Here is a 16628-nt window from a genome sequence, read left to right as displayed (position 1 = left end):
CTATTGCTATGCCACTGCCTAGCATGGCTGCCTTTTAATGTTAGAGTGGGGATTCCCCTCCCCATACTCCTGGTCACTGACAGTCACTTGATATAAGCAAGCATGACTAATGACACAGCTGGGGATTCCCTGACCCAGCCTTAGAGATAAAGCCATGGAAAGAAACATTTCAGTGGTCATCACAGCTCTAAAAAGCCTTGTAATGTACTTCCAAATGTAAACTTCAGTGATCCCCACAAATACTAATACACAGTATATACGTATATTTCATACAACTGTGTACAAGAAATGTGTTTATCCCTGTTCAGCAGTATAGTCAGTTGTGGTAATTCTCCATAGTCTATTCTATTCTTCCCCTTTTCAGTCACTTTGCTTGTCATGTTTGGTAATAGTTCTATGTCACCTCTTACACAATAATATATATGAACACAACCAAAGAGCGGCAGGCATGCCTCTGTGGCCTATTTTGTCTGTAAGATTTTTTTTTTTTTAAATCTTCAGTAATTAGTAAAAATACTTATTTTATCTTGTGATTGCGTTATTTTTGGCCATAATAATTCTACCTACAACAAATGGAACTTGGGTCTTTCCTCTATTTCAGTACTATACAGACTGCAAGTTTCTGTTGCTTTCTAACATCCATAAATATGCGTCATTTAAATGTCCTGTGGTTGCCTAGATAATTGTTCTTACTTTGTTCTATATTTCCCTAATTGCACCATCTTCAGATTTATGCACAAATGCCGCAAGTCATTTTGCAACTAGCACAACACAGTTATGATATTACAATCAAACTTCCAAAGTACAATATGAGGTGATATCCAAACCTAAAAGGGTAGAGGTTAAAGTAAACTTGATGTGACAATAAACTGATGAAATAAACAATTCTGTCTATAGTCCTAATCCTAAATAAGGCTTTCCTAGAATCCCATAGTGATATTTTATGTTTAAAAGGTAAAAACCTAAGTAACCCTTTTACTTTATTTTTTTTATTATTATTTACAGCTCCAATCAACAACTACACATTTGTAAATTGCTTTCAGGGGCAGCCCTAGGATTTTCCTAGGGCTGCCCCTGGGGGGGGGGGGGGGGGGATTCCTGAAAGGTCTTTTTCAGCCATGCACAATACAGTATAATAATACGGTAGGACATCATACTGGGTACACATAATGCAATTTTCCATCCAACTGACAGGATCTGCCGATTATTTCCAATATGTCTGGTCTGCTCCTGATCGACAATGGGATCGATCTTGAGCATTTTGGATACAGAACTACTGCGCCTGCGCTGTCCGCTCCGGCCTACGTGGCGGTGACTGACAGCGCTGATCGCGCAGGCGCAGTAAAGAGTGACCTCCAGGTCGCTCTGACGTCATCGCCTGGGGACCGGGTCGGAGCGCCCGCAAAAAGCTGCGGCGAGGGAGGTCCTGGGAGCTTGGGGCTGGAGGAAGCCCCCGGTAAGTAGCGTTTATTTTATTAAAATATGCCTGACAACTCCTTTAAATACAACAAATGTGTATCCTCCACACTTGAGACCATTGCTCCTCTGTGCACCAAACATCTTACCCCACACCATCATGCACAGTGGTTTGATAACTCTATTAAAGAGCAGAAAAGACAAGGCCGGAAACGTAATCCTTAATGGTGAATCAGAACTCCCAGGATTGTGTAAGGGGCTATAAGAGACTGAAAAGCCCTCTTACTAAGATGATATGAAAAACAGAAGTTTGACTTCTTAAACAGAAGGTATTCACAATTATTCAGGTTGGAGTGAGCTCTGAGATGTCTCCCAGTGCATCACTGCTGAATATGCAAATCATCTTTTTTTTTGTAACAATCTTTATTTAGTATGAAAGTAGTGAGAAATTACAGGTAGGATCAACTGTGGCACATTAAATGGCAAAAAGAGAACATCATAAAGGTAAGTAGGTACATCGTCATGGACTAATAGCAAAACAACAAACAAGAAGATCTAAGCAAAGAAAGGTCACTTAAGGTAAGGTAATTCACAAATTGTGCAGGTTTCACCAGTTTAACAAATAGACCAGAAATAACAGAAAAATCTCATGAAGCAACATCAGGATCAATAGTCCAGAGGAGGAGGGTAAGGATCGATAAGAACCCTCAGAAGTCCATACCTGAAAACAGAACCCTTATACTGAAGAAATATTAATAAACAGTTAACATCTAACACTACTTCGGTTTTAAGATAAAGTATCAAGGTACAGTTTATAAGGTTTATGGAGAGAGGACAAATCCCGCGTCCCAAATTAAGGGGTTGATGTTTGTGATGGTGGTCACATCCATCCAAAGAAAACCACAGAAGGTGTCAAACGCAAATCATCTTTTTAATCCATGCCATGCACTGATGATGACCAACCAGTCTGAAACAGTCTGTATGCATGTTGGATAAGTGTGGCTCTGTATTATTAACACGCTGACACATCATTACATTCCAGCAGTTCTGGGGGTGTGTTTAGCTTTCAGGGACATCAAAGAGATGATTTGCATATTCAGCATGGATGCACTGGGAGACATCTCAGAGCTCACTCCAACCTGAATAAGTGTAAATGCCTCTGTTTTAAGAAGGCAAACTTCTGTTTCTCATATGGTCTTGTTTTGGTTGGGGCAAGGTGTTCCAAAGGGTTCAGGCAGCATGACGGGCAGCAAAGATGCTAAAGCTGAGTCACAGATGGGTCTTCTAAATCGAAAAAGGACCACAAAGAAACCTCTAAAGTTGTGGCAAAAGGGCAAGAAGATCAAGGTTTTGGAGTGGTTATCGCAATTTAAGCCTTGACCTCAGCCTGACTGTGGGCATAACTGAAAAAGCATGAGTGTATGGAATAATAAAAAGTGAAATATTATGTTTGTAAATGTTGTTTAAAAATGTAATTTTTGCCCTGCACAAGGTATATGTCTGAGGTGATATAGCAAATTTATAGTTTGTTAATATAAAATCTGTGGAGAGGTATAAAGTGAGTTTTAAAGAATTCATGCTACATGTATGTAAACTTCACACTTCGGCCCATATGCAATTCATTTTTTCACCTGAGTTTTCTCCCAGGTGATATTTTCACCAGCAAGCAAGAAAATACTCAAAATAAATTTGATAGTACTTTTTCACCAACTTTTGGGTACTTTTTCAATTGTATATTGTGATGATATACAGTATGTGGTGGTGATGATATGTACGGTAATATGCAGAACATGGGTACCATTTTTTGTATTAGTATCTAAGGTAGCCTCCATCTTGTTTGTCTACTTCACATGTGTGGGGCTATGAAATATTGTAGGGTCGCCTGGAAATAGTACATTTGCATCTGAAGGTGAACTCTTGTGAACAGTAGAGCAGGGAAGCTACCATTGTCTGCTTCTAATTAGGAAACACTTAATCAGACAGTTGCTTTGAAGCCTATACAGGTGATCGGCTACCCTTTGGTCTGAATAGGAGCAGGAAATGCTAAATTGATTTGCTAGCCTCTGGCAAGGAGATGGCTGATTAGGCTACTAGGTAGCCATGTTCTTACCTGTGATCTGCTATGAAATACTGTCTCAGATGTGTATTTGTGCTTGGACAATTGTCACCTGGAGTAGGGAAGTCCTTTTGATGTGTGTGTACATACAATTTTACCTACGGAAATCAGATCTATGGGGAGATGGGAAATCTCTGCAAATGATCAAGGTGGGACAGGAAAGCTTTGAAGTTGCATAGCCAGCAAGCCAGTCACACCTGAGGAAATTGGATTATTCCTGGATCTGGAATATTTGCGTGGCCCCGGGCCACAAATCTGGCTATAAAACCTCAGCTAGGAAGACTTAGAGTTGTAGTTCCTCGGAGATAGCAAAGACGCTAGAGCTGCCCTGACCTGGTCAGATTGCGTTCTCCCGCAAACAACATTCTAACCTACACGCTGGTAAACATTATTTCCCTTTTATTTCTGCAACCTATCTTGTTGTGTATCTTTGTAACTTTTATTTTATAAATTTTACTTTGTTTTTTTGTAAATCTTGTGTATATATTATTTTCTGCATTGTTCCACTTTTTTCTGGAATATTAAATCATTATTTAATAAGTTTGACTTCTGCTGTACTAAGCCAATGCTCATAGCCTAGAGAGACTGCAGTGTAATTTACGTTACAAGTTCAGTGCCTGATTGTGCCTTGCTACTGTACGATTGTACGGTGTGTGTGTGCGTGGCGTTCCCGTATTCGGCCTAAAGCACAAAGCTGACCCGAATACGAAAACATGGACTGCGTGCAGATCACTCGACAGCAGAGTGGGAGTCGTAGAAGTGTTTAGCTGCAGCTAGTGGTGGCAGTGAGAAGTGCTTTGAGGGGCGACAGCCTTGTTGTAGCTTGACTAAGGCTGCTTCCCTCTCGATCTGGTCAAACCCACAGTTGGGAACTGTATCTGCAGGCTTGCCGCGGGGCCGGTTCCTGACATATATTGCTGAAAATGTAGTTTACAGAGAAGATACAAAAATTCTCCTCGGAGATAACTCAGGTGAAAAAAATAATTGTATATGGGCCCTTGTCATAAAATACCTTTTAAACCACAAGGAAGCAAGAAGATACTCAAAATAATTTTGATAGTACTTTTTCATAAACTTTTAGGGATATATTCAATTGTAAAATGCTTAAAAGTTATTTTAAAGAGAATATGAAAATTATTTCTTAGGAAAAAGTTAACTGCATATGAGCCTTCATCTTTATATGGTTTTCCAACCCATCTCTTGAATTCCATGAGAGGCCTCTATAAATAACCTTCATTACTTGCTTTATGTCATCCTTGCTCTTGGCCTGTGTGAGGTTTTTATTTTACTCTTTATTCTCTATATTCTACAAGCATTTTGGTGCACGAAAACACCTGTATTTGGTACATTACTTTTCCATTTCAATGACACACAGGTGAATCAGATTGGGGATTTCCTGTAGCCATTGTGTTCCAGAATTATTAGCAACAGGAGAGAAAATGATATACTTTTTTCCAGCGACACACTCTCTCTCTCTATAATGAAGAGTCACTGCACTGGGCAACAGAAGGAAATGCATCACAGCTCAGTCTGTCATCATGCACTTTCCCGCAAAGCACTATGTTATTCTACTGTAGGTGTTTTGCATCAATGGAAAACTTCCGTAATTTATAGAGCTTTTCTTTATTTTTTAACCTCTTTTGCACAAATTATAACCTGCAAGTAATCTCCATCTAAATGTGTTACTTTCATGTAAGATTTGTGGTAATTTGATTAATTCATATGTGTCTTTGGCAGGGAAACTATTTTTCACAAAGGGCATAGGAAGGGAAGGTTTTAAAGTACACCTGAACTGAGATGGATATGGAGGCTTCCATATTTATTTCCTTTGAAATAATACCAGTTGCCTGGAAGTCATGCTGATCTCTTTGGCTTCAGTAGTGTCTGAATCACACACCTGAAACAAGCATGCAGCTAATCCAGTCAGATTTCAGTCAAAAACATCTGATCAGCATGCTTGTTCAGGGTCTATGGCTAATGGTATTAGAGTCAGAGGATAAGCAGGAGAACCAGGCAATGTGCATTGTTTAAAAGAATTCCAAAGAGAAGAGACCCAGCACCATATTCAAATGTATTCAAGCTGTTTTTATTTTTAAGGCATTGAAACAGCAGAAAAAGGGCAAGTCAATGCGACGTTTCCAGAGGAGCCTCCTCTCTTTATCAAGTCGACAAGCTAACTGAATCAATACAACCTCAGTCAACCTTAAATAGTGGTTGCTCCAAATAAAAGCCAATCAGAATGGATTGGACGCCCTGTTGCTGACCAATCAAGCTGGGTTCCTAAATCCAGACATACCCACTCAGAAGAAGACCTGATGGGAACTTCATCTATTTTTATGCTCCAATCACCTTGCAAAGGCCGCCAGAGCACCAACCAATAGGGACAGGGCATGTCCAAAATAAAAAAAAGTCAAAGCGCATGACATACGCGTAAATACGCAATAAAAATACGCATGCGGACAATAAAGCGTACATATTAAATTAAAAAAATTACGCATAAAAACTCAAAAGCGTTAATGGTGACAGTAGATGTTCCAGTCATATTGCCAATACTAGAAATGCAAAAAAACGCCTTTACAAGAACCAAAACATCTATCTCTAAATACATAGACCCAAATCGCATTCACGATTGAGACCCCCAGGACCCAAGGCATCCAGCTTCTTCATCCAGAAAAGCTCACGTCTCAACAATTGTTTGACCCGGTCTCCCCCTCTCCGTGGGGGAGGACAGAGTCAATGACCTGGACCTTCAACTGGCGATGTGCAGTAAAATGGCTAGCAACGGCCTGTTCACTTGTACCCTAGCAAATAGCTGATTTATGTGAGGTGATGCAAACCTTAAGCATCTGTGTAGTTATTTCCACATATATCAGTCCGCATGGGGAACGATGAAGATAGACAAAGTATGTAGAGTCACATGTGTAATAACCATTAATAGAGAACCTTTTTCCTGTAGTGGGATGAGTAAAGACATCCCCTTTCACAATAGAATTACACATGTGACAAGGCAAACGGGGAAGTCCCCATTCTATATGTAGTCAAATTAGTAATACACGATCCAATATCTGCCCTCACCAGACTGTCATCAATTGTAGGGGGCCCGTCTATAAGACATGAGTGGATACTCCTGAAAGGTTGTGACCAGAGAAATTCGATCGGTCTGTTTGGAACGTGATCTGTTACTAGTAGCTGAGGATTGGGCAGACGGATTACATAAATCCAAAGGATAATCCCTCTGAACAAATCTTTGGGCCAACGGGTTTCTTTTAGCACAGGATCAGACGCTATTCTATCAACTCGATCAAATTGATTTTTGGGGATGTTATTCACAATATGGGAGGGATGAAAATTCAGATAATGGAGAAATGCATTTCTATCAGTAGCCTTTCTAAATAGATCAGTGATTAACTTTCCTTCAACCTTAGTGAGCACTGTATCCAATAGGACACAGATTGAACATCACAAGTGTACATAAGGGTAATAAATAAACAAGAATGTAGTTCTTCTATGAAACATTCCAGGGTCAAACGTGGTCCCGTCCCAATTAAAAAAATATCATCAATGTACCTCCATTACTCCTTAGAGTGGCGGAGGAACAGATGATTCGTATAAATGAAAGATTCTTTGTAAAGGCCCATATATAAATTGGCATTGGAAGGGGCCACGTTTGGCAGTCCCCCTACACTGTTCATAAAACGTGCCCTCAAATAGAAAATAATTTCTTCTCAAGATCACTTCCAACAGGTTAATCAAAAAATTTCTCTGGTCATCAAAAACATCAGAACAAGTTTGCAAAGAGTGAGAGACAGCCTCTACACACCCATCATCATCAAATACAATCCATATAGTTAGCCATCAGAAAAAAAATGAAATTCACACCAGCAACGATTGGTCGACCAGGTGGATCAACCAATCATTTGTGTACTTTAGGTAGAACATACAAAACAAGAGTAACAGGATGATCCTAGACCAAAAATGCAGCTAGATCCTTATCAATTATATTTTTGTCCAAAGCATTCTTCAACAAACAATCTATCAAATGTTTAAGATCCCACATGGGGTCTCTATCCAAAATTCGGTATACATTGCTATCACCCAACTGGAGTAAGATCTCTGCACGATATTTCACAGTGTCCATTTCGACAACTGAACCCCACCTTATTGGCAGGCTTCATTGTCAGGGCCGTATTGTTGCATGTTTAGTTCCTATGGAGTGGCCGGGTGGTGAAACCATTTACTACTCCAGGGTAAAATACAGCCCTGTATTATGCACCCCGGTTGCGGCAAATAAAACATCCGGGCTGCCAGCTCTATGGGGTGCTTAATATGCATGAATGGTGCTATCCCAAAGATGGAGGATTCAAACTACGTCCGTGTATAGGGTGGGGTATGGCATAGTATTGGAATTTGTGGGACAGGATAGCGCAAAGTGGTTAGCTATCCTGTGATTGGCATATTGTAGCACGCACTGACATTCTTGATACAGTCACCATGGTAACAAGGAACTATCTGGCACAGCAGACCAGCGTTCGCGAACGAGGCTGCAGCAGCATGCGTCCGCATACCGCATATAGCGTGTGGTTACCACGACAATGCCGAAATAGCAGAGCGGGGCCTGGCCAATCAGTGTGCAATACGTAGCGCCGCATACGGCGTGTGGTTGCCATGACGACGCATAAGCAGCAGAGCGAGGCCCAGCCTATCAGCGTGTAATACGCATCGGCCGGATGTGACGTCATAGGAAGTAGCGTCACACGCCGGACCGAGATGCGAGTGTCACATATGATGCAGAGGGACATTATGAGGCATACAGGGCGCCGACATAGACGCCCTGTGAAGTACTTGGAGGGTGAGGATGGGTGTATATACAGGGGGAGGAGCCCATTCAAAGGGGTGTGTGGGATACATCACTATTTAAGTGCCCTGCCTTCATTCACATTCAGCTCTGACTTGAGCGTGGTGCTGGGGGAACCTTTGTTGATTGGGGTGGAGGGCTGTATATATTGTATTATATTGTATATATAAATGTTGTGTTATCACAAACTCCTGACGACGCCTCGCTCTACGAGGTGAAACAATTGTTGAGTGACACTATCTTGACATCTATATTGCACTGCTCATACACCCTGTGGTGAATACTATTCCACCCAGCTACCTTCTATGAAGGCTTTTATGTCCCCTATGGGGACTCTATTCTAACACATATATTGACCTGCGTGTGCAACATGGAGCAGGCCAATACAGTGTTATATAAACAGTACTGATTGCTGCATAGCTACGCATTTATACGGTCTAGTATCAATTTAAGCGGTAGCACTGTGGGATAGCTACACCCCAGGTCAATAGCACAAGTGTGTGACTGTGGGGGGGATCAGCAAAGACCCCTACAGCAGATATTCGCTTCTGACCCTATGAAACGCAAAGCTGCAGCTTAATTTATATGCTAGAACACTTTTGTGTAAACACTGTTTTAATAAATTGTGTAGCAAATCCCCACAGCAGTCCAAACAATAGGATTGCTTTATGGGGAATTGGTTTTAAAGAACCATTCCAGTGCTAGAGGGTCAAGCCTGTTTTGGCAAAGTGTGAATAATCAGGGCCGTTTTGGCCTTCAATTGTTTCAATGCTTCCCGTTCTAATTTGCTAAGATTATTCACAGTATTGAGTTCAGTTCTTGTAAATTCTGAATATCCTTTTGGACATTCTCCAAAAACGTGTCGATCACCTGATTCGAGGGGGGACAAAAAGAACTCTTGTTACACAATGGAGTATCCTTAAGTCTTAGTGGCCCCATAATAGGCAACGGGACCTGAGCTGTACTTGGGAAGTTACTAAAAAAGAATTTCAATTTACAGTAGCAGTAAAAGCTATGTGAACCCTTTGGAATTGTATGGTTTGCTGCACATATTGGTCATAAAATGCGATCGGATCTTTATCTAAGTCACAAAAATAGACAATCTCAGTTTGTTTAAACTAATACCACACAAATAATTAAATGTTTCCATGTTTTCATTGAATGCACCAGGTAAGCATTCACAGTGCAGGTGGAAAAAGTATATAACCCCCTAGACTAATGAATAGTGCTGGGTGGTGGAGGTGCCCAAAGATAGGTGATGTGATGAAGCAAAAAATAATAATAAGGTGGAAGGAGGTGTCTTTACCACTCTAGATAGAAGAACCCACACCACAGGGTTAATGTAAAAAAAATTATGTACTCAGCACGATTAAAAGGACAACGCGTTTCACGGGTCTCAGCCCGCTTCTTCAGGTCAATACAAGTGCCTTTAACATATGGTCACAAGCAGGACGCCAGAAATTTTTCTTGTATTTATGGTTATACATGTAGGTTTTTGAATATTGTTCAAATAGTTTTACTTTTTTCCACTGTTGGAGGTTACTTGGATTTTTTTGGCCCAAATTACCTGTACATTTTGCATATATCCCTGTATAATTATTTGGACTCTGTCTTTCACCTGTTGGTGAAGTTTTAATTGTTTTTACTTGTTTAACGATTGTGGAATTCTCTCCATGGTCAGCGCACAGGATGCGCGCTGACACTACGGAAATCCTCCACAAGTGTATAATCTGAGAGAACCCAGCAAAAGGTGCAATGCACCTGTAGAGGGGAATTCCTGCTTGCAGATGGAGCCGTGGAGTGCAGAGTACCAGATCGTCTGCACAGCCACAGATGCCAGATAGGAATTGTACGGGGGAAACCAAGTGAGAACGCAATCGCAAGAGATGCGATTGCCAATGAGAATGAGCACAGGGACAGAATGTATGTGTGTGCACCAATCTAGTCGCCAACCCGCGACGGTGAACACACAACAGCAGAAACAAAGTAGTAACGCAATTGTGAGAGAAGCAATTGCCAGAAGTGACACAAGACTGAGCAAGACAGAGCACGAGAGTAGCAAAGGCACAGCAAACAACAATGAGAAGATAAGGAAAATAACAAACGCTAGCTAAACGCAAACACCGCACTCATTCGCAACAGCGAACGCGTTTACCGCGCGGTCTCCGCACGATAAGCGCAACAGAGACAAGCACGCCACCATAACTAACCAACGCCACACAAACACGAAACAGAGAACGCGAACGCTTGCTTAACGGTTACCCCACTGAGTCGACAGCAAGCGTTCGTATCAGACAAGACAGAGAGAAGGAGCAGCCAGCAACAACCGCAGCTCTGGCCTACACTCCCAGACAGAGTTCAAAAGGAACCACCGCTGCTACCGCTAGAGCGAGTGCGATCCAGACAGACAAACGAACAGAAACAGGAATAGGTCAAATAAGATCCACCGCTCTTCCACCAGAGCGAGTGCGATCTAGGTTCAGAGACAGGACAGGAAGGATCCACTGCTCTTTCTGCCAGAGCAAGTGTGATCCAAGTACAGAAACAGGCTAGCAGGATCCACTGCTCTTTCCGCCAGAGCAAGTGTGATCCAAGTACAGAAACAGAGCTTAGCAGGATCCACTGCTCTTTTCGCCCACCGCTGGTGACAGTGCAATCGTAAGGACAAACAGAAGACAGAACAGGAAATACAAATAAAACAACCTGACTGTACTAGAGGGATGCCTAATGCAGTCCCCAGGAATACTCTAAGATAATCTTTAGCAAACAATAGCAAGGCTGACACTCCAGGAGTGTTTCAACAGTAACAAACCATGATGACCAGCAAAGGATTGTGGGATCATATGGTATTTATGCTGCAAGCTTTTAAGGGAGGCGACTAGGCAATTTGCATAATCAGTATATGCAAATTCCTCAGCAGAGCAGGTCTGAAGCTTGCAAAGCAAAGACAGGTCTCTTATCCAGAGACCTGCGCCCCACGGAGTCAAGGAATGGTCAAACAGCTGTCTGCCTGTGCAGCCAGCTGAGCGGATCATTACAAATTGTATGTGGGAATTTTTGATTACTGAATTACAGTGGGTTGCAAAAGTATTCGGCCCCCTTGAAGTTTTCCACATTTTGTCACATTACTGCCACAAACATGCATCGTGAAAGACCAATACAAAGTGGTGTACACGTGAGAAGTGGATCGAAAATCATACAGGATTCCAAAAATTGTTTACAAATAAATAACTGCAAAGTGGGGTGTGCGTAATTATTCGGCCCCCTGAGTCAATACTTTGTAGAACCACCTTTTGCTGCAATTACAGCTGCCAGTCTTTTAGGGTATGTCTCTACCAGCTTTGCACATCTACAGACTGAAATCCTTGCCCTTTCTTCTTTGCAAAACAGCTCCAGCTCAGTCAGATTAGATGGACAGCGTGTGTGAACAGCAGTTTTCAGATCTTGCCACAGATTCTCGATTGGATTTAGATCTGGACTTTGACTGGGTCATTATAACACATAGATATATTTTGTTTTAAACCATTCCATTTTTGCCCTGGCTTTTTGTTTAGGGTCATTGTCCTGCTGGAAGGTGAACCTCTGCCCCAGTCTCAAGTCTTTTGCAGTCTCCAAGAAGTTTTCTTCCAAGTTTGCCCTGTATTTGGCTCCATTCATCCAGTGGCGGACACAGCCAGCAGTGGGCCCCTGTGCAAAATAGTAATTGTGGGCCCCCCTGACCGCGGCAAAAAATGGGCGTGGGTATAACCTGCGGCGTGCGAAGCGCGCCATGACAAAAAATGGGCGTGGATAGAAATGGGCGTGGCAATGACCAGATAAGGGCGGAGCTAACTGTAATTTAAAGCGATCCCGGGGTGAGAGTGATATGGAGGCTGCCATATTTATTTCCTTTTAAACAATACTAGTTGCCTGGCGGCCCTGCTGATCTATTTGGCTGCAGTAATAAACTGAATTACACCAGCAACAAGCATGCAGCTTAATCTTCTCAGTTCTGACAATATTGTCAGAAACCCCTGACCTGCTGCATGCTTGTTCAGGGTCTATGGTTGAAAGAATAAGAGGCAGAGGACCAGCACGGCAGCCAGGCAACTGGTATTGCTTAAAAGGAGAGAAATATGGCAGCCTCAATATTATTCTCACCTCAGGTTCCCTTGAAAAGTGCAACGCAAAGACAGTGGGCCCAAGTTTTGGTGACCCTTTCCCCAGAAAATTCACATAATTGTGCAGGTTTTCTCAAGAAAATACATTCAATCATGTCGGCAGATTTGCCCAGAAAATACGTGCAATAATGTCGGCAGATTTGCCCAGAAAATACGTGCAATCATGTCGGCAGATATGCCCAGAAAATACGTGCAATCATGTCGGCAGATATGCCCAGAAAATACGTGCAATCATGTCGGCAGATATGCCCAGAAAATACGTGCAATCATGTCGGCAGATATGCCCAGAAAATACGTGCAATCATGTCGGCAGATATGCCCAGAAAATACGTGCAATCATGTCGGCAGATATGCCCAGAAAATACGTGCAATCATGTCGGCAGATATGCCCAGAAAATACGTGCAATCATGTCGGCAGATATGTCCAGAAAATACGTGCAATCATGTCGGCAGATATGCCCAGAAAATACGTGCAATAATGTCGGCAGATTTGCCCAGAAAACACATGCAATCATGTAGCAAATTTGCCCAGAACATACATGCAATCGTGGCAGACCTTCCCAGAACATACACGCAATCATGTGGCCGACCTGCCCAGAACATACACCTGCTAATATAAATAATAATAAAAAAAACATTTACCAGCAGACCTCCTGTCCCAGCCTCAATCCGGCGTGCAGCTCCCATGGGTGGTTGGGTGGATAGGTAGCCTGGTGGGTGAGTGGGTAAGTAGGTAGCCTGGTGGGTAGGTAGGTAGCCTGGTGGGTAGGTAGGCAGTTTGGTGGGTGGGTAGGTAGGTAGCCCTTAGCCAGGTGGGTAGGTAGCCTGGTGGGTGGCTGGGTAGCCGGGTGGGTAGGTAGCCTGGTGGGTGGGTAGGTGGGTGGGTAGGTAGCCGGGTGGTTAGGTAGCCTGGTGGGTGGGTTGGTAACTAGCCCGGTAGGTAGGTAGGTAGCCGGGTGGTTAGGTAGGTAGCCTGGTGGGTGGGTAGGTAGCCTGGTGGGTGGGTAGGTAGGTAGCCTGGTGGGTGGGTAGGTAGGTAGCCTGGTGGGTCGATAGGTAGCCAGGTGGGTTGGTAGGTAGCCAGGTGGGTAGGTAGGTAGTCTGGTGGGTGGGTAGGTAGCTGGGTGGGAGGTTAGGTAGCCGGGTAGGTAGCCGGATGGGTGTGTAGGTAGCCGGGTGGGTAGGTAGCCTGGTGGGTGGTTAGGTAGCCGGGTAGGTAGCCGGGTGGGTGGTTAGGTAGCCAGGTAGGTAGCCGGGTGGGTGGTTAGGTAGCTGGGTAGGTAGCCGGGTGGGTGGTTAGGTAGCTGGGTGGGTAGGTAGCTAGGTGGGTGGTTAGGTAGCCGGGTGGGTGGGTAGCCGGGTGGGTGGTTAGGTAGCCGGGTGGGTAGGTAGCCGGATGGGTGGTTAGGTAGCCGGGTGGGTAGGTAGCCGGGTGGGTAGGTAGGTAGGTAGCCTGGTGGGTCTTTAGGTAGGTAGCCTGGTGGGTTGGTAGGTAGCCAGGTGGGTAGGTAGCCGGGTGGGTAGGTAGGTAGGTAGGTAGGTGGGCCTGCTGCTCTCCGGCTGGGGCTGGGCCTTAGAAAGCCTCTCCTCTGGCTAGCTGCTGCTCCTCCCGCCCGGTGACCAATCTCATCAGAGACCAGACTCACCTGGCCTGGTTGGCTCTGACGATCTCCTCTCCCGGGTCGGGTCATCGCCCTCTCTCTCCCTCTCCTGCTGCTCAAAGTGGGTCTGCCGCTGGGCACTGGCCGAATCGGTCCTGCTGCGGCTGCCACAGTCTACCCCACTCGCCTCTCTCCTCCATGGCTCCACCGAGTCCCCCCTGGCTTGGTCTGGCGGCTGGCGCGTGACGGTGACCTGCAGTTTGGCATGGCGTCTCCTCCTGTCCTCTGGGCTGGCTGTCTCCGTCCAAGACGAGTGTCTCCTCCTCCCCTCTTTAGCGCTCAAACAAGGGGGCGTGGCAGGCACAGTCAGGATCTCCGCTCCGCTCTCCTCTGGGCAATACCACATGCAGCATTGAGCGGGGGAGGGCGATTTTGGTGTGCACAAATCAGCAGGGGGGGGGGGGCTTGGTATGGGTGACGGGGGTGTTCTGGTTTAGCTAGTTTGGGGTACAGGCCCCCCCCCCCCCCCAAAAAAAAGTTTACAAAAAAAAGTAAAAAAAAAAATTGTGATAGATACACTATGTGTGGGCCCCTAAAGAAAAGCAACTTTAAGGGGACCTCGTGCTGTCGCACGGCCTGCACGGCCGTATGTCCGCCACTGCATCCATCAACTCAGACCATCTAAGTAAATTTAGCAACCACTTGGTCATCCTCTGCATAACAAATGTGTCTTTTCATTGGAACATACTAACCTAGATATTGCTTCCCTTGGTGCAACCGTATATACTAACTTCATAAAACACTTGGAACATATAGGTCTACGCACTTTTCGTTTTAGCAATAATAGGTGAAAAAAGTTTATAACACATATAGAACTCACAGATTTGCTCTTCAACAAGAGCTAAACACAGTATTATATTAAAATAATTTTCTGCGCAGAAAGTATTTAAAAACCACAAGGGGCCATCCCTCTCTAGATGTTAGTCAGGCTACACTTGCAGGGCCAGCGCTACCATTAAGGCAAAGGAGGCAGCTGCCCCAGGGCCCCAGAGGTTGTAGGGGCCCCCAGTGGCTACAAGAGGAAAAAATTTTTTTTCAAATCGGCCTTATAGTTTTTGAGAAAATCGATTTTAAAGTTTCAAAGGGGAAAAAAAAACACATTTAAAAACCTGCCGACTTTAATGGTTAATAGCAAATCCACCTTAAATGCTAGAAATCCTAAATTTGCAGGATATGTTAAGGAGATCATTAGGAATAAGAGGAAAAAAACAATTTTTCAAAAAGACCTTATAGTTTTTGAGAAAATCGATTTTAAAGTTTAGAAGGAAAAAAAGTATAGATTTAAATGCGGTAAATGTCACTTTTAGTAGCAAACCTAACGGTAGTGTAATTTTACATGCATCAAACGAAAGCGCAATAAATTTCCTGACGGGGTTTCCAGGGGGTCTATACGCAGCTGCAGAGCTTTGGCCAGGGATCGCTATACAGCTGCCATATGGCTGTATGAAGATCCCTGGCATTTTTTTCCTATTTTCCCATTTTTTTTTATGTTTAGAGTGTGGGGATTTTTTTTTTTTAATTATGTGGGGTCCCCCCTCCTGAAACTTTTTAACCCCTTGTCCCCCATGCAGGTTGAGATAGCCAGAATGTGGAGCTCTGACCGATTGGGACTTCACACCCTGACTATACCAGCTGCAAAAAAGGTCCCCTAATGACGATTTTTGTTCCGGGGTATATGTTGGGGGGGCCCCCCAGGTTTATTTTGCCCTGGGGCCCCATTGTTGCTTAAACCGGCCCTGTACACTTGCTTACAGAGACGGCAATCATACAGATTCAAAACGTCTCTGTAGTCAAGCATCCACCTCCTACCACTGCAGTCACACAGAAATGCTGATACACTCACACAGCAGCTGCCTCCCTGCTAGCAGGAACAGAGTCCATATAGCCAATACATGCATGTACAGTCGTCGGCATAATAGATATAAGTTCATCCATTTGATCATATCCAATATAAGGCAAGCTTGAGAGATTTAGCAGCGAAGCACAAAGCAGTTTAGCAAGTTATGCAGCCCATAGCAGTCATTGATGTAATGATATACTTGCAGCTTCATACATTTAAATACTTTCTGCGCAGAAAATTATTTTAATATAATACTGTGTTTAGCTCTTGTTGAAGAGCAAATCTGTGAGTTCTATATGTGTAATAAACTTTTTTCACCTGTTATTGCTAAAACGAAAAGTGCGTAGACCTATATGTTCCAAGTGTTTTATGAACTCAGACCATCTTCCCTGTCCCTGCTAAAGAGATGCACCCCCCGAGCATGATGCTGCCACCACCATATTTGACAGTGGGGATGGTGTGTTCAGAGTGATGTGCAGTGTTAGTTTTCTGCCACACATAGCGTTTTGCATTTTGGCCAAAAAGTTCCATTTTGGTCTCATCTGACCAGAGCACCTTCTTCCACATCAGAATCAGAATC

Source organism: Hyperolius riggenbachi, chromosome 3, assembly GCF_040937935.1.
Source record: "Hyperolius riggenbachi isolate aHypRig1 chromosome 3, aHypRig1.pri, whole genome shotgun sequence".
NCBI classification, from domain to species: Eukaryota; Metazoa; Chordata; class Amphibia; order Anura; family Hyperoliidae; genus Hyperolius; species Hyperolius riggenbachi.
This window is presented reverse-complemented; position numbering follows the sequence as displayed.